Raw genomic sequence first — 19,001 nt, forward strand, 5'->3', positions numbered from 1 at the left:
TAGAGTATTTGTGCTAACTAGGGGACGAGGGTAAATATCTGCGGGCACACTGAAGCATGCCTGTATCTGTTTCCTCCCAGTAATTTATACTTCAATGATCATCCAATGTGGATCATTTATTTACCCGACGATTTCATTGACCAATGGCAGCTATTGATCCGAGCTTAGCGACTGGGCCTTGGTTGGGGGTAAGGGGGTGGGGGGCGACGATATTTACTAGCCGCCCGCGAGCTAATTACGAGGCAAGCTGCACTAACATTGCTTTCACACTGGGAAGGTTCAAGAAGTCGCGCACCGTAAACAGATGCGCCGCGATCGTTATCGTCGGTGCGGCCCTAGCATTCATAGCGCGCTGTCAGGCGGCGAGAACATTTTCCCTTTGGAGAACGACAGCCTAGATCCTGAATAAAGTTGTGCGTCCCTCTGGGGACTTCTTTGTGTAATTTTCTATGGGGTTAATTTATGAGCAAAGTTTGCACTTTTTAAGTTAATTTAGATTATTTATTAGGTACAACGTTCAAGGTAATAAAACAATAGTTTATTCTCAAAGAAGACAAATAAGATGTTGGTGGAGAAGTAGAGCGGGACACCGCATTTCGTTTTATGGTTCGTTATGTGACTACTGACGCATGCAAGCGCACTCGTAATAACGATCTCCACCCATTGTGATAGAGCGCTTTGAAATATGATGTGTGAAGTACGGTCGAATAGTACTATATTTTATATCAAAACTTTCGATATATGTAGCTTGCTTGATGCTTAACAGCGCCCACAAATCTTATCCCAGAAACATCTCTGTAAGGGTTAACTTCATATATACGTATAAGCGAAGTCTTGCGCATGTCGATCGCTAGCGTTTATAGTTACGAATGAAATAAAGAGCACGGGTCATCTCTCCCATTTACACAATTTACTCTACAATTTACCTAGGCAGTAAGGGAACAAGTTTAGGTAAGGCTAAGTTAATTAGTGTGAGAAAGCTCTTTAAGCATGTCTCATGTTGTGACCACGTTCGGATTCGAGCATTTTAAGGGTCTTTGAGAGAATCTACGTGTGTACATGTACAGAGATACAAGAGCCGTTTATTTTTAGCAATTGGCCCATTAAACGAAAGATCTGCCAACCTTCATTATTATTATTATTATTGGTAGTTTACTTGGACAAAACGAAATGTGTGTATACAATTAATCCAGACGTTCTCAGTCAGATTGCTGGCGGCATCTAGCATTTTGCCAACGCTTTAGACGTATAAATTCAGCCACGGTTGCCGTTCTTGCGAAGCGAGACCTTGGCGTGACCACACAGCCAGCAGTCGTTCGACTGCAGTGAACTGCCGAAGTCCTTGATTTCGACCGTATCAACGCGATTAGGCATCTATTCTGTTTTTCACTAGACGGCATCACTTATATATTACCAAAGCTAAAACGAGGTGGCCAGTTTTACCTCTGTAATGCCATTGCTACATTGATTTGATGCATTGAACACAGCCATGCACACAAACGACTATATAGATTTCTCCAGCTCTCTCAGGCCAAGATCGTCGATGTTAGTTAGTTTATTAATTGGTACTACAGTTATGTTATTACACTGAGTTTGAGCGGTCTCAAGAGATAAGATGGCGATCAACGTTTTACACAACAATGTATAGTATTAAAAATCTGTATAGTGTACGAAACGTGTTGAGATCGAACGAAGATTACCTATTGGCTTTTAGTCAGACTGATCCTCTTGATATTCGCCCCCCTAACGATAGGATCTCATATAGGAAAAACAGTTTAAAAGAAGCTCATAAAGCAAGCACTGGCTTACTGGGTGTATGAATCGCAGAACGTACGTATTGTGCCCGCATACGTTATAATATATAACGTATAATAGCGATGTTTGAAGTTGAAAGTAGGTGAAGTCTGTTGCTTGGCGTGTTAGGTAAGAGTAACTGGATGCCGCGTCTGCCTTGCAAGTAATTAGGTTTCGGTGAGCTCAGGTGACGATCGTTAATCTGTTCCCAGTTGTAGAGGCTAAGTTGGAACTGTATAGCCAACCTCAATTTTACCATCAAGAACACCTTGTCAAGTTTGGATTACACTCCGGCTCAGTTTAAAGGCGTACGCTTTTTCGTGGCTTGATCAGCGCAAAGGTGACAACCACGTTAACGAAAAAAAAAAGAAAAATTTAATTCCTGCATTAGAAAGACGTACGTTGTCATCATGGCTAGAGAACTCTATGGACTGATTACGTTCTCAGTCGTCGCAATGTACAGATTTAATATGGAGGATCTGCTGAATAGGTTACGCCAGATCGACAAGTGAAGCCCAAATAGAAGCTTCGCGCAAGATGGCGGCGACAATAGAGGGCCGCTTCGAAAGGAGTCACAGATACAATGAATACTTTTTTTGCCGACAAAGTGTGTGCGGACGTTAGATAAATATTGAGCATTGTAACAGCCTGTTTTTCTAAGGCTTAGCATGGTAACGTACTTGGACGAGCATGAGTTGAGCTGATTGACAGCACTTATTAAGTTACCTCTGCTAATTTTAAAAGTTTTTCTGTGTACTTTTCTATGAGAATCACCGTAGCCGATTTTAACTAGTGCAATACGTTATTTTCATACTTATAACGTATTCAGAAGAAAGAAGCCAATCTAATTCCGTTGATATATATATGTATCATAATAATAATAAATACAAGCGAGCTAGTTCCGCGAACTTTCGTTCGTATTGATAAGTCATTAATCGTCGATAATGTAGTATGTAGTATCTGTTGTGACTTAAATTAGGCGTTTTTCAGGCAGGGTCTATTGAGATAGCAAAGTTCGTAATAAAACAGGCCGTCATTTATTGTACATGTAGCGTAGACCTGTTTAAGCAACCACCATTATTATCATCATTCATAAACGCTCCGGATCTAGAAGCCAACTGCTTCTCTGACGAATCGAATCATGAGCCTCCATATCGGGGCAAGAAACCTTCCCATTTCTCCCCTCGTCGTAATTGTCGTTAGATGAAATAAATCTCTATTAATTGACTCGTTCGATAATTTGCATCGTTCGGTCTTATCGCGCGTCTCAAATATATTGCCTTGCCAATGCCTCTTTGCAAGTAAAGCTGACTTTATTCAGTCTCATTCATGAATTGTTTGGATCTGCCTGTGCAAGGTTACCTACCGCGCAGAAGCCATCAGTCCAAAATTACAAAGAAACATTATATTATCGGTACTTTGATCGGTATATTCATATTCTTGCCATACAGAAGCGACATATAAAGGCAATGAAGCAGCTAACTTAAGCTATTCTTCGTACGAAATAAATTCTCAGGGTCGCTGTAGCTATATAATAATACGAAAATCGTCAATCACATCCAATACTAAAGCTAAATTGTTTCTTCGCTTGTCTCAAGTACGCTGCCGCTTACTTTTTTCTAGTTCATTGATGAGCGTGTATAATCAGTATATATTTATCCCATAAAAAAAAAGGCTCGACCAGCGAGTCAAACGTTCCTAGTCAATCACTGGTGTTGCCCGTTAAAGAGTAGAAGGTTATATTATCCGCGTGAAATCTGAAAGCATTCCGATATCTAGGGCATACAGTTCGCTATAGGGCAGACAGCTCATGACAGACACGATATAATCGTATTTGTTAGACAGAGAAAATTACCCGATTATTAGCCAGCTTCGACGCGTCGGAACTTTGATAGCTGGTTTTCTCACCGCAAAAATGAAAGCAGCGCAGGCTTCAGCCCCCACTGGGGGTTCGACGCTCGATATCCCCCACTTAGATAAACTAAACCGGGCTCCTTCGGGGGATTGTGACGTCGTAAAGCATCAATAAGTAGAAGCCATAAGATGCTATTGAATCGATCTTTCTAGAAGCCTTTCTAAAATAGGTTTGTCACTGAAAGGCCGTTACGAAACAACATCCTATCAAAACACAGTGGATCATAGTGCACGTGTTACCTACCCATTACGCTACACAAACAATGCTACGAAACTTAGCAGCCGAATCTCAATTAAGTGGATACTAATTGATCGATATTCCTGTAACAATGACAATAATTTTTCTATTTCTACACCATAACAATGGCAGTGCTCATAATGCTTTCATTTCGAATGAATAATATCAACACCAAATTTCGGCTAGTAGTCCCTGTCTGCTGGAGGTTCGTGGGTGCAAGACGGCGCTACCGCGCGCGCCAGTTCAGACCAACTCTCTACGACCTCCGCGAAGCCCGCTGCCTACACAAAGTTTCAGAGGCTTTTGCTATATTTCGGGGCTCTGTTGTTCCGACACATTCTTCCCTCTCGACCCACAAGCTTCAAGGCAGCGCAGAGTTCCCGGTTTATTCTGGGTTAGGATAGACTATTGATGCGTCACACACCCAACTCTTCCTAACTTGCCACCAAACAATAGTGGCCCAGAAGAAAAACACAGAAATGAAACACACGGATTTCTGCCATCATTACGCGGCCTCAGAGGCTGATGAGCAACAAGATGTTTTACGCCCGGTCAGCGATACACACAGGCGAGCTTTCATTGAAAACGAAGATAATGCTAGACTGAAAGGAGGGGCATGTGAGGGACTTTTGCTATGTAGCCTGCAGAAAAACAGCATTTCGTCAGTAGAGTTCGGGGTAAAGTATTAAGGACGTGACATGCATCTGGGCGCCGAGCAGAGCTTGGAAGCATTGTGTGCGTTGGTCGTAGCTTTTTCGGCCATTGTCAATACCTACTGCTATATATAATATTATATAGGCAGGCATATGATGTCGTATAACAGATATCGTACAACTGACGAAAAACATGCCGCATCTCAAGGCTTGTTCATTAGACGTCCGTCTATAAAGCCAAATAACTAAAGACCAGGTAGCTTGACTCTGATAGATAGAACAAATCAAAGTCTGAACGTATATTTGGATGCATAATGTGGTGTGTCAAAAAAGGATCAGCCGGTACTTTATATGAGTTTGTCCTTGTGCTAATACCATATAAGTAATGGTACAATCATACGATAATCGTAGTTCTGTTTATACGGATTACAGAAAAAAGATGTGCTTAGAAACAAAATTCACAACCACAGTAAAGGAGGGCTAGATAATTTTCGTCAACTGGGCCCGACATAATAAATATCCTCGTTTTAAGGATTATATCGAATAAAAAGGTTGGATACACTTATACGGCAGAAGCCTTAACTTTAGCCTAAAATATAGCTGTCGATTGAAAGATAAAAAACGGTAGACGTTTATGTTATTATTTATTACCATCTCATGTTTTTAACACCTATTATTTATTAAGGATCTATTGTGGCCGCTATATTCTCATTCATCTTTCCATTCATTCATATCCTCAATGAACGATAGTTATCCATATATACTCTCTGTCAAAATCAATAGATGGATATTTTCTAGTGTTATATAAGTACCTACTAATCCTCAAAAAACGCACATATAAGCGCGCACACACAAACACGCAGCGTGATTAATATGTATCTAGTTTGAGTATCCTTTTCTGGGTGAGCTTGATAAGCATCGACGCGGATTCGTTCAGTAAATAAATAGATGTGTTTTTGCTGACAAAAATGACAACTTCTGGTTAAAGAAGAAAGAGAGGTCACCGACCGAGTTCCCGGTCGCCTCGTTTTTTCTTCCCTTTCTCTTTTGCCGCGTCAAATTCCACCCTCCTTCTTATTGCTGTTAATAAACAGCACGAAAACGGCGACGAGGGCCAACGTTGCCGTCACTGACGTCGTCGTCGTCGTCGTCGTCGTCGTCGTCATCATCGTTGGTGAGAGGAGTTGGGTTGAACGTCAGTTGGTCGTTCTGTCTGTATTTTAGAGGTGACGGGGGTTCATAGCCATCAGAAGACCATTGCGAACTACGAGCGATTCTCCAGAGAGAGAACGAGTGAGGGAGCGGGACAAAACAAAAAGCGAGCTACACTGTGCTAGTGGACGTACAATGAAATGTCATCGCATGCTTTTATGTGCTTTGTATTCCATGATTTCTATAATTCTATTCTAGCTGCAGCTGGAACACCGACAATATCAACAACGGCACATACTATACTTACACGTCGCTAGAAATCCTCGTAACGTTGTCCTTCTCTCCGATATCCTGGCGTTACACTTGTATTGTATATATATGCATTATGCACATGAGCTGTGAGGATAAACTCTGACAAGGAACAGAGGACGGCAAGATATCACTAAGCGGGGCAACTTATGGCGGCAGCTAACAAATAGATGAACTGGAAGACATTGCTAATGTGGGAGATCAGTTGAAAATTTTGCTTCGTTGGATTTTCTATTGGCAGCAATTGCGTCAACAATTTAAGCGAGAACCACGTTTTTTTCTTTTTGCAAAAATCTCCTTCGTTTTGTTCTTTTGGTATAGGATAACTTGAAAAGCACGGCACGTGTCATGCATCGGTCATGTATAGCCAACCAGTGTAACAAATTTTTCAACACTGCACACCGACTTGCATCTTTGTTTTTTTTTTTAATGGAATTATTAAGTGAAGATACGCGGAATGCGTACCAAAAGATTCGTCGCTAAGTCGACAACTAGTTCGTTGTCTGTGACGATCTATTCGACCAGCGAAATGGCATTTTTATCGAGGTGTCACACATCAACAAACAAACGAACAAACAAACATACATATACAAGTAACACGAATCGATTTCATCCTCAAGAAGGCAGTGCGGGGAAGGGAACTCGGGAATTGGTAGTTCGCGAGCGGAATGGAGCCTTACGCCACCGTCGCTATCGCTGTGTTCATACGCAAAAGTCTGACGTTTGCTGTTTCTCCTTCACTATGCGAAAATAAGATGAAGCGCAGCCCCTGTAGCCGTAGTCCGCCGTTGTTGGATTCTTCTGTCTGAAATCGTTTATTTAAATAAACAGAGGCCCGTTGCAGAAGGCCACACCATCATCGTCGTCGTCGTCGTCGTCGTCGCTTGCCTTTCCTATTGGTAAAAACCTGTCGGCCGGCAACAGTATCAGAAGGAGCCTTCGAAGAAGATTAACAGTACTTGTGCATGTACATACATAAAGCCAAAGCAAAAGCAAAACGGAGGGAAATCTAGAGCGACTTCACGACGTGCACTTCAACTTAGTTGAAGTGTGATGATTGGTTGTATCAATTGAAGACCACTATGATGACCGCTTTGCTTTTGTTTACTCGCTATTAAGGCTGCCGCTTTTGCTCTTGCGCATCGCGTCAGTCGTCATCGCTGCTGCCGCCGCCGCCGCCGCCGCCGCCGCCGCCATGGTCATCATCTGTTCGGGGGCCGAGTTGAAGTCGATGCAGTCTCATCCGCTTAACTCACTGCCATAAGCTACGATTTTTACGCAGGAACAAAAAGTAGAGTGAAGTTGCCACTGAAATCGTCGTCGTCAAGTGTAGTGCTAGTCTGATAAAAGTTTGCAAAGCGTGACAGGTGCGTCCGCTCTATTGAGATATGCAGCACAGATAGGCACAATGACACAAAAATGATTAATTTTCTCAGCGCAAGTTAGCCATGGACCTTCCACCTAACTCCTAAGAGTGACTGAGCATCTGAAGATATTTAGACGATATCGTCGAAGTCAACAGAACATTACTAACTGGCACTACTCAAATGGCACTCTGCTCACACTAAGATCTCTCACACGCGCTCCGTCCATTCTCAGAAGCTATAATGATAGGGTCTCGCGTTTTGGCCGTCAAAGAATAAGAGGAACATTTAGGACAGCAAGTCCGACTGGTGGGAAAAGGGTTACGGAAATTTTACACAAAGGCTAAGGGTCGTTAGGATCCAGGTCGCCCGTAGATGTGATACGAACCGAAATCATGGATTGCTTGTATCTCGTGTGGATAGCTGATCCTAGGTTGGAGCCATTGCACTTCTGAAGATGTGGACTTTCACGATTAGGAAGAGTTAATGGAGTAATGCAGATCGTACGCAAACGGACTACCTCGTACTAATTAGCAGTATCTGTAGTCGGACAGATAAGGACATATCAACGAAGACAACCAAAGGACGGAGGCGAGTTCAACCATGCGGAAGTAACCGGATTATTAGCTGAGCTGTAGTTACTTGGTCTTCGATAATGGTCAGTCACATGCTGACGCTCGACTACGCCTACGATGATAGCACGATCACCTTCATAAGCCCGGAAATCCTTCGTCCCTTGGCTATGCTCGTCGTCTTTCACTTGTTTATATCGGTCTGTGCGTAGCAAGTACGAAGAACGCACACATACAATCTAAGGTCAACCCAAATCAGACCCACGCGCAATACAAGCGGTCGTTTATTAGAGTGATGCATATATATGCATGCTCCTTTGTCAAAGTAAGCTTAAAACGGACCACATTACGGTGTAAGGGCTTGTTTATGCAAGGTTCATAATCCACCAGGATGGTCCTCCTGCAAATTATAAAGTCGGGCAAGGCTAAATCAGCTCCACGGAGCACTGCGCCCGGTAGGATCCAATCGTTGGGTGAACGAAGTCACTGGCCATTGGAATAACGCCACGGGTAATATCGCACACGACGCGATCATAAAAAAAAAAAATATTTAAAAAAAAGCATATAAAACCAGCAGGAATGCAGCCGCCGCTAATGTTTCTGCGCCTCTGACCAACCCGAGTAGTCTTGTATGCTCGACGTCGTTAGCGGCGGTAGAAACAACTTTTCTTCCTGTTCTGACAGGACCCTCGCCAGACTTTCTAGGGACAATGATGAGAGGCCGCCATTGTAGCCTCTGCTATCGTTCAGAGAAGCGTTTAGTGTTGCGGCTCTTATCCTCTGTTTCGCGTCCTTTTTTTCGTTTCTTCCACCTATGACTACGACTAGTACTACCGTTACGACTATCCTGGAGGGAGAGGAGAATGCGGAGGAGTAGATGTATCCCTCTTTCTCTCTAGGAAACCGTTAGCCATAGCGCTTTAGATGCTCACAACGAGCGTACGTTAATTCCTACCAGCGAGCTGTGCGCACTCCTCATTCCAAACAAGCGAACGAAAGGCGCCACCTTCTACTGTGTCCTGAGCACAGGCGCGTGTGCACAAACAATCAATCAAGCACTGGCTGACAATCATCAGGATGAAGTGGTGACGAGAGTGGCCCTCTTTGGGGAGCTTTCTGTGTCCGCTTATCGTTTTGCGTCATGGCGTGCCAAATACTGCGGCTCCCGCTTTCGCTCTTCTTTTCGGAAAATGTTCAGGCAGCGGCAGCAGCAGCAGCAGCAGCTGCTACACAATGTAGCCTTTTCATGGTGCAATAGTTTCAGCTTCCTAGTTTCAGATTCCATGAACCCTGGCTCACGTCCACTGCGAAAGCGGCGTACATTTTGCTGCGGTGTGCAAGCTGCGTGGCGACGCCACTATGTGCGGGATTGGTTTCCTTCAGCTCCTACTGCTGCTGCCGACGATGCCTTCAATTGATGGCTTCGATGAGCAGCTTGCTCCTCCACGCGCCTGCGTACTCCAGCGACGGCGGTGTGTGTTATCGTGCGGACTACTACCACAATGAGGCTCGTTGCCGCCACGTACCAGCGGCAACGGCAGTGCTCCATGTATTACCGTCACTTCTATCCACAACAATAACAGTGACGACGCGCTCCCGATGCTCCAGCTGCTGCTGTTGTTTCGAGGTCCAGCAATTGCGCTTCGTCACCTTTTAGTTTACGTTGACGTTCAATGCTACAACATAGAGTACTGAAAAAATAAAGAAACAAGCCAGCTAAGTGCCGTGCAATGTTGTCATGCATGTCTAACTGAGCGTGCGCGTGGAAAGAAGTGGCTCGCCTGCCCGCCATAGCACACGACCTACATACACATCCACCCACGCCTACACACGAATGAAATGGAGAGCGAGAACAGACTGCAATCAGCCCAGTTCAGTGTCGTTTTCCCTTTGTATTGTGGCATTGTTCAGTCGCTTCTTCTCTTACCCGTCATACTCGCGCCAGCTACCGCTTGTTGTTTGCGCCTAGCTGCTTTCTTCCTTTTAAAACTGCTGAGCCCCCTCACGGTGGCGACGGCGAAAATCGATCGGCCGCCCCATCTGCTTCATCGTGTTGTTTTTCGTTACTTTGTTCCCTATTTGTCTTGGTACTCTACCACTTGCACTAGCTGTGACGTACGTGCTAGGCTCTGTGTTCAGGTTACTGGACGAACGATGTGTAGCAGAGAGAAGAAATTCGCCTTCGAAGGCCGCCAGCATCTTCACATTGTCGCGATGGGTCGTGGAACTGAGATACTTATGACAGCTTGAAAAGGACTGAAATGTTATAAGAGCTGCTGTTTTATGTCATCAAGGTAAGAGGGCGCAGCGTCGAAATCGTGCAATAGCAGTAGCATAACAGCGATGGCCCTGTTGCAACGAACGTCGTTTTCCGAGATACCTTCGGTTTGTTTCGATAGGAAGCCGCGCGGGGGCGCTAGTGGCTGTTGGATTACAGACAGACAGACAGACAAAGGGCTAGAAATCGTATCGTCGTCGTCGTCGTCGTCGTCGTCGTCGTCGCTCGCTCATGTTGCCGATTGGCGATGCGCGATGCTGTGGCGTGTAGCGGCGACTGATTGCTCTAGTGGCACGAGCGTGTCTACGTCTGGAAAGATACCTGTGTCTATTGAAATTATGACCAATATCACGAAAGGGACTGCTAAAGAAAGCGGCTTAGGCTGGTGGCGGCGGTGATGGCTTGGGAAGGAGACAAAAAGCAAACCCACACCGAAGGGGAGCCTTCAGTGTCGAGTGTTTAGTTTGCGGCTGCGTGGTCGATAACCGTTTGTAAGCCTTTTAACCTTTTCATCAATGCAACATCCGTATAATAATCTAGCAAATAAAATAGGCGGGAGGGCATGACGTCGGTGTCGCGCATCATCGTCTCGGATTGCATGTTATTTGATAAAACAAGGGGAAACTGAACGGGTATCATACGTAGTCCGCGTGGAAAGGAAATGAATTCTTCCGAAGTAGAAGATAATAAAGAACTAGAGTTGTTTGGGCGGACGAATTAGAGCCACTCCTGTAGTCTGTGTCGACATTTTCGACGGACTAAGCAGGAGATGCAGATTCGACGCAGCAATTCCATTGGGAACCGCTCAAATTTGCTGTTGATATTCTCGTGTTTTCTCGGTACAGGCTGAGCCAGAATCTAGGGTGGCGTGTATGCCCAAAATGATACATGTTGACACGTGAACTTACGCTGAACTGTTACGTGGGTTCGAGTAACCTAGAATCAAGTTTAAGACACTTCTAGCGTTTTGTAGAAGTCTCAACGATACTGTACATTGAGGGTTTAACCATGCTTGGATAACCATTTACGCTGCCTAAGAATCGAGAGTTTTAGCTTTCCCTCAAACCGGCCGAAAGTTGCGACTAGGCTAACGACACTCGAAGCGCTCCGATAACACTGTTCGATAGGCGACTGGCGAAGCCTATACAAAATCACCCTGCTATGCTGGAAAGTCTCTAGATTACGGATTTTGTTTGTTCAATTTAGATGGCGAAATACTGCCCTCTGTAAACGGATCTTTTCTGAAGACTGCTCCTTTATTCATTCAACAGCATACTTTGAAAAAGTGCTCGCTGTGTTTGACGTTGAAGCTAACTACACTATGCAGAATGCTCTCTGTCTAATTGCAGCACTTTGCTCCAATAGCGCGCATAGTTACATGGGCTGCACGTCATTACGTCACTCTTTTGGAGGATCCGCATTTTCAAATGACCATCACACACGTAGGACTATCGTATTTGACTCAGTCTTTATCATCGCTCACTCAGAGTCGCTCAGAGTCGCCAACCTAATAGAAGTAAAAGCATTCTCGTGAAAAGCTCGTTTTGAGGTCGCTCCCCTGTAACTTCAATCGGCTGTGTTTTGTTTGAACGGCGACATGCGGACATTTGACAAGTTACGTGAGCTAGCATTATGTATAAATGTAGCAAGTGTCTCTCTTAGATATATAAAGCTACGGAACAATGAAGTCACATACATTCATTGGTGAAATGAATTGTTTACACGGTTTGATCAGGAGGGTTTAATATATACGTATTGTTGTTTTGGGTTCGTGTTTCTGCTGATTTGCTGCTATAAATCTTAGAATATATTTTATTTATTTCAAAAAAGCGAGCTGTTGGAATCAAGCTATTTCTGAGTAAACAAACTAGGCAAAAGGTCAAAATGACGTGAGTACCTACTTTTTATGATTGACTCTCATCAAGTGAGCGAAAATCTACACTTAAGTGAATATTTGCCAAATGCGAATCCTGTTTTTAAAAGAACGGTCGCTATGTAACATTATATATATATATATATATATATATATATATGTATATATATAATATCGTTACCCACTGTTTACAAAGAAAAGATGCCTGCTGTAAACGTGGACGCGTACTTGTGATAGACAGTTCTTACGGCACTCATATGTGCGCGCCAATATATAGTTATACAATTAAGCTTCTTCTGTCCAGAATCGTTGCGCCTTGTGAAACAAGTTAAGTCACCTGAGCGATAAGTGCAGCATAAATGTCTACACTTTCAAAGATATTATATAGAATAGAATACTTTCATAATAATAGAAGTTGGCTGGCGTCACTGTGGAAAGAGCGGTTGTCGTCGTAGGCGTTGGGCAGGCATACACACAAACAGAGAGTAACACGATTACGGTTTGTTTCAAAATCAAAGTGGGCGTACCATGTATCTCTAATTGACACGCTTGTTTCTATCTATATGTATCTATCGAAACGATAGATAACCGGAAAAAACTGTTCAATAGTCTAAGTAGATAGCCAACAGAGTACAGCTTAGAGTTTATATCTGACCTAGTCAAGCTGATACAGATGTGATAGGTGGGCGACGCCTGAGGCGTTTAGATGAATTTTTTTTATTGCTGCAAAACGGTGGCGATAATTGCCATATAGCCGTCTGATTGATTATTCTATGTTTTGTCGAAGAGATAATGTTCAGCGCCCTGTGACGATCCTCTTACTTTACCCTATAAGTAGCCGAACCGTCAAGTTGCCATGGCCTAGGTCCGCTGTTACCTATTTTTAACAGAGTCTTTTTAACCTTTGCCTTAAAAACGTCCAATCCTTCCTCATCTGATGCATCACACAACTCATCAAATGCAGCTGAAAAGTATCTGCAATATATATATTCGGTGTGCTTATATACAAGTACTACACAGCGTGCGTGTAAATAAAGAAGGCTACCTATTCGGAGAAGTAGTCCAATATGAGTTAAAACGCTGGTGTTTGATGCTTACCGAATTGATTTACATTGCCAACTATCTGCAGTAGCAAAAAGCTAAAAATTCACTGGAGCTTTTTCAAGTAAACCACCTACATAAGCTGTTCGACTTAGAAGGTGGATTTAAAGGTGAAAAATTATTAATAGGAACGAATGAAAGAAGTGCCTTTATTTGATCTTAGAAAAGTAACGACGGTGACCCTAGGCCAACATATAATCTATCATAAAGGCATCGTCAAATTGCGCTATTCGTCCTCCGCTTTAGAACATCTACTACCTCCTAAGGTCGCATGAAGTCATTAAAAGGACAAAAAAAGTGGCCAATGGCCTCTGTGTGATTTTCGGATCCGATCAAAAATTACTCGCGTCTTGTTCTTTACGACACAGCCAGTATGTTTCATAGTTTATAGATTCAGGCAACAGTATTCTGAATCACAGTCTCAGAACCTTTCCCGCAAAAGAACATCAGGACTATTGGACCGCTGAAACATAGATAGGCATTCACACCTTAATCGCGGTAGTACTAACCATTCGTCACTGAGTAGCGGGCCGGTATTAGATTTTAAATTTCCCGGGCTTGGCGTTTCCACAAACCACATCAAGGATAGATGGAGAACTTAACAGTGTTGTTTGATCAATGGAAAAAAGTAAAGTAGTACCTTAAAAAAACAAGAATTTTCATAGTGTAGGTTGAAACAATTTTTCCGCTTAATTTCGATGAAAAAGAGAGTAATTGCGTTTAACCTGCTGTAAAATCTATAATAAACGAAGTTTTAGTTTTATATAAGATAATTATGCTCAAACGTCGTACAGTCCCATTGTGTACTATTTATCATATGCTTTCTTAGGAAGCATACGCCTTGCAAACGTGTCATCACTGCTGACATTGCGTAAGCTAGCGGTTATCATCTTGCGAGCTTTTTTTGACCTTGGAGTTGATCGAGAGAAAAGCAAGGACTACATTTGCTATCTGCTCGTGGAAAGGCCATCGTACGTATGTGAGCAAAACTAGCTATCATGCAGAGCGACACATCTACATAAAACATTTAGTGGAGACAAGGTTACTTGAGCTAGCTACGTGCTCTGTGGAAATTACTATAGGTTGGACACGAGAGAAATTAGTACCAGGTGATGAATGTTTTTATTGACCTACTACAGAGTAGAGAATGCCCACGACTGCCGAAACTTATGTTAGAATTCCTTGCAAGGGGGAAAGACTGTCGAACAGATACCTGACACACTGAGAGCAGCGCATGCGGAACTATACGATACATATATTCAAAGTTTTTTTTCTTCTATTTTATAAAGTAGTTTAAATCAGTAAGTCATCGGGCATTGATTGTGTCTCTTTTGCGTTAGAAACACACGCGCTGGTATATAGGGGAGCAAAGTACATGCGGACAACAAAAGGTGTAGTCGACAAAGCGGCGCCGGTCCTTTGGTCCAGAATTTGACCAACAAGTAAAAAGCCGCTCGATCTGCAAGCCTTTTCCTTTTTGCGTCGCCATTGGGCGTGGAAAAGGGAACAGCTCGTACGAGGTACAAGTTAGCCATCCGGGCAGGCAAAAGAAAGGGTGCGGCAGTATCTCTCCCAGAAGCTTGATAAATTCATTCATATTTAATGTGCTTACTTTTTGTTTGATTACAACTTAATTTATCAATTTGATGCTTTGGCGTACTGCAATTTTGTTCTATGAGAGATAACAGTTTCACTCTTGCACCTGTTTCCAATAGATTCAACGACTAGTCGAATGTTGTCACACATATCTATCAATAGTACATAAGTAGTTGGGATCTTTTCCCGCAACCGTGGTTGCCATATTTGTTCATGGCAGGGGGCAACTTTTCGTCGTCGGTCTACAATCATCTCTCCCCTCCCAGTAGCTACTTCGTAGAATTTAGAGCACTGGTATTGTGCTATATATATACTTTCATGTTCATTGTCGACCATTATCGTAAAACTAAGTATTTTCACATGAAGATACAATCTTAATCCACAGACAGAAGTATTCCGAATGCCTGATATATTCCACAACTAAAAACGAATTGTTTAGCGGTTTATTTATTAAAGCAACGCCGGATTTGCATATGACCTTGACAAAATCGAAGAATAAAATCGGCGTCACAGATTCTTCGCGGCTTCCGGAAAAATTACCCGCCTGTCATGAATATGAAATTGTACGCGCCTTTGTTTTGTTCATCCTACCATTGATAACAGAAAATGTAGCAATGGAACCCAATGGAAAAAAGGTGAGGATTCGCCCAAAACTATCTATCGTTTGTTGTTGCATGATGGATAATATCACCCAGACACTTCAGTGCCATTATTTCCCTCGTACCGGTTGTCACGGAGAACGGCTTGAGGTCGCTGGAAAAAGAGTACTGTTCTTCTTATTGACAGTAGATTAGCCATATGCTAATGTTTTGCAGCTTAAATATGGCAAGGCAGTCTTCTCACTCCAGCTTGACTCTACATGTATATATATATATATATTAATTTAGAGATAGAATAGAAAAGTTACCTAAGAAGAATGCGCCGAATATATATTAGTCAGGCTTATTGATCAGAGTTGTTAAGGGACTAATATGTATAAAATGTCTGAGACATTTCGATGAACACTCGAATTTGTTTTGCACTAATCTTTTGTGAACAGATAAGAAACGTTTTCCTTGAAATTTACCATTTCCTACTTCACCATAATTCTATCTTTCTATTCGGTAAAGTGTAATAAATACATACAGCGTCAGTTTCGAGCTGCTTGTTTATTCATTTATGTAAAAATACTATAAATAAAACCGCTGTAGCTAAATAAAGTCGGTTTTCTGTGTATAATTTAAATTTTTGCGTTTTTTGAGGAAATGCAATGTAAATAAAACTGTAACTGACAGCGGATGGATAGAATTTTGATCTTGAGTCACTGTTACCGTTCAAAGCAGCTTTCTTTCGTCCATTCGCAAGACGGCAGGAAAAGAAGAGGCTTCAAGACATGAGTCCATGGCAGCTCACGTTCGACGTTACTATGACATTGTGGCATACAGCGTTTTTCAAATGAATACCATGAAAGCGTAACTGGAATAAAGACACCAGCGCCGCCTGGTGCACTGACAGTTTTTTAGAAGGGACTTACACAATAATTGGAATTAAAATTAGTAGGGGTCGCAACGCTACCACGTCAAAACGTAGCAGCAACAGTATCATCGAAGTGTCCACTGAAAGCGATATTCTCCTTCTTTTCTTTTGCTGAGTCGCCAGCAGTGCGCTAAGCAGGCACGAAAATTCTTTGGCCACTTCAGAATCCTTGAGACTTTCGTTTTTTCGCTCCCGTCCCAGATCCCCATCACTTTCGTGCTGTCTGTCGACAATGCCTTTGTACACCGGACCTTTGTATTGTTTGAAGTTTTCAGCAGCCGCAGCAGCTTGCACTAAGCGCTCTAGAGTGATGTGTCTTCATCAGCATATCATATATCTAGTTTGTTTACCTTTGATGTGTTGCACGTGTCTTGTGTCTTCCAAGAATAATTCATGTAAAAAATTAGTATTTTACGTACACAGCTGTATATAGGAGACACAAGAGCATACCTACCTGTAACTTTGATGCTCAGGCAACCTTCGATGATCGTCTCAACTTTGCCATACTGGCTATTTGTATATGAGCGTGCGCGAAAAAAAAAAACATTGGAGTGGCATTCGTTTTATATTGCAGTATTCAGATGAACGACCGAAATACAAAATCGTCCAAGTTGTCAATTGGCTTTCTAGTCGCAGCTTTGCTTTACGAAGCCTTTCTTCGCGATTCTATGAACTTTTCTATCTGAAATCCCCCCACTAACCTATAGGTTGTTGCTTGAGCGTATGTCTGCGTATGATCCGAAGCAACAAATGCGTAATGTACAAATATAACGTACGTCATGGACTGAAGTGAGACCTTCAACGAGCCACATCAGAGATGAATTGATTTCTGATTACCATCGTAGTTTACTTTGCCTTTTCCTATGGTTGCGATATTTCCAAGTAAATCCTTTTTTCAGTGTGTTAGGGTTGTTCAGATATAATCGGGCAACAAAACAAGAGCGAAACTGAGCGTCACTTCATTTTGGAACAGAGTTGACTGGATACGTATCGCTATTCTGTGTCATCAGCTACCTTTCATACTAGACAAATGTGTGAGTAAAGTAGGTCTGTTAAGCGAAGGAAGTAGACATGCAGCACAATTCTAAACAACAAACGTACATGATGAAAGCACAGAATCGAAATATGTGTCCGTCTCAGACGTTTTTCTAAATTGTCCACCACGTATAATCGTCTATGTATCGCAATGTTTGATGCGAGTAAAAAACTTCATGCTATTCCCGGTGGGAATACCGGAAAATTGCCTAGCAGTCAGCCTACTACTTGGCTATATGCCCTCGTAAGAATATGCGCATCAACGACTATACCTACTACTTGACTAAAATATTTGGATTGAACTAACTAACTTGTTGAAGGAACTTTAAAGTTAGATTGCTATATAACGAACCAATAGGTACGCGTTTAGTTCCCATATCTGTGGCAGTTGGTCTAATTGGTTAAACGAGGTGCAGACTTTCGGGGCTATTGGGTCTCCATTAGAGCGTGAGATTGCAGCGGGTTACAGATTAACGCTAGAATAAATATATTTCTCTTCGATTCTATTGTAGAACTCTCAACTTTAGCACAAATTTGACTGCCCCTTTGTTTATCTATAAAAAATATATTCACAGTGACTGTATATATGTAAACACGTATAATAAGTAGAATGTGGGATTAGAAATATCTATCCTCACTGCAAGTTCAAAGATATGCCCAACCGTCGGGCAAAATAGAGTATTTAATCAAGTAACACTTCCCGACAGAAAATTTTCCAGCCCCAAACAGCATAATCCACTGCATATATGTAAATAATGTAGTTTAGGTTCGGTATGTTTTTTTTAGATGTTTCATTTAGATAACGTTGTCGGACAGTTGCATTTCGGATACTTCAAATTTAATTTCTAAACTATTATTAGGTTACTTCACTTTAGGTTGTGCCTAGCCTTTTATTGTTGTTAAGGCAGGCAGATGAAGAAATACAAAAAAATTTTCTAGGCAGTGATTCAATGGGTGAGGCACTTTGTGCTTAAGTCAGGTTTCAACGTCCGTCATTTTCGTACTGGAATTCCATATATCTTATGTTTTTAAATTCCGATCTGCAAGTTTCAGATTGTGACCGTTGAATCGGACCCCAGCTACAATTCACATGAAACAAAGGTTGGAGAATTCAGACATCGGCACCTACTACTCCTAAATTATTATAGCTGCCCATCATCTAAGCGATCTATACGGAATCTAGACAGTTTTAATTTGTGCAAAATATTAACTGAAAATATAATAACAATAACCATAATTATTAAGGAGAACAATTCTTTGATATGCAAACAAACAAGAAACAACTTTCTGGGTTCTTCCTCGGAAATGTTCAGATAGTTCGGGTTCCCATGGATGTTAGTCCACTGTTCGGTGTGAAACCTCCACCAATGAGGGAAATGGGGGCCGTCAGTAACCACAGCCGGAACCGGTTCTCACGTAGTGTAATCCTATATAATGTACTCAAATCAGTTGTCAATGTCTCCAAAGGCATCGTCCTCACGAGAATATGAGAGACAGCCTCAAATACAGAAGACCGCATCATCACCAATTGGTAATCACTAAGGCAACTTCTCGAATCGATTTTAGTTGCGTCGGCAACGCTAAAACCTAACTATTTTTCGGTTTTT

The 19,001-nt window shown here is 42.4% G+C and overlaps 1 protein-coding gene and 1 long non-coding RNA gene across 8 annotated transcripts in view; one reads left to right on the top strand and one right to left on the bottom strand.

Moving 5' to 3' along the window:
• The window catches only part of LOC111250519 (sodium-dependent proline transporter-like), a 51,543-nt gene that overhangs the window by 31,936 nt on the left and 606 nt on the right, over window positions 1-19,001 (bottom strand). The window lies entirely within an intron of this gene.
• LOC147755858 (uncharacterized) overlaps window positions 8,505-19,001 on the top strand; it is a 35,515-nt gene continuing 25,018 nt past the window's right edge. Inside the window, exon 1 of the long non-coding RNA XR_015326889.1 lies at window positions 8,505-10,290. This is a non-coding gene — a long non-coding RNA (uncharacterized LOC147755858). The remainder of the gene's footprint in view (window positions 10,291-19,001) is intronic.

The sequence above is a fragment of the Varroa destructor genome, unplaced genomic scaffold, assembly GCF_002443255.2.
Source record: "Varroa destructor unplaced genomic scaffold, Vdes_3.0 BEIS01000004.1, whole genome shotgun sequence".
NCBI lineage: Eukaryota > Metazoa > Arthropoda > Arachnida > Mesostigmata > Varroidae > Varroa > Varroa destructor.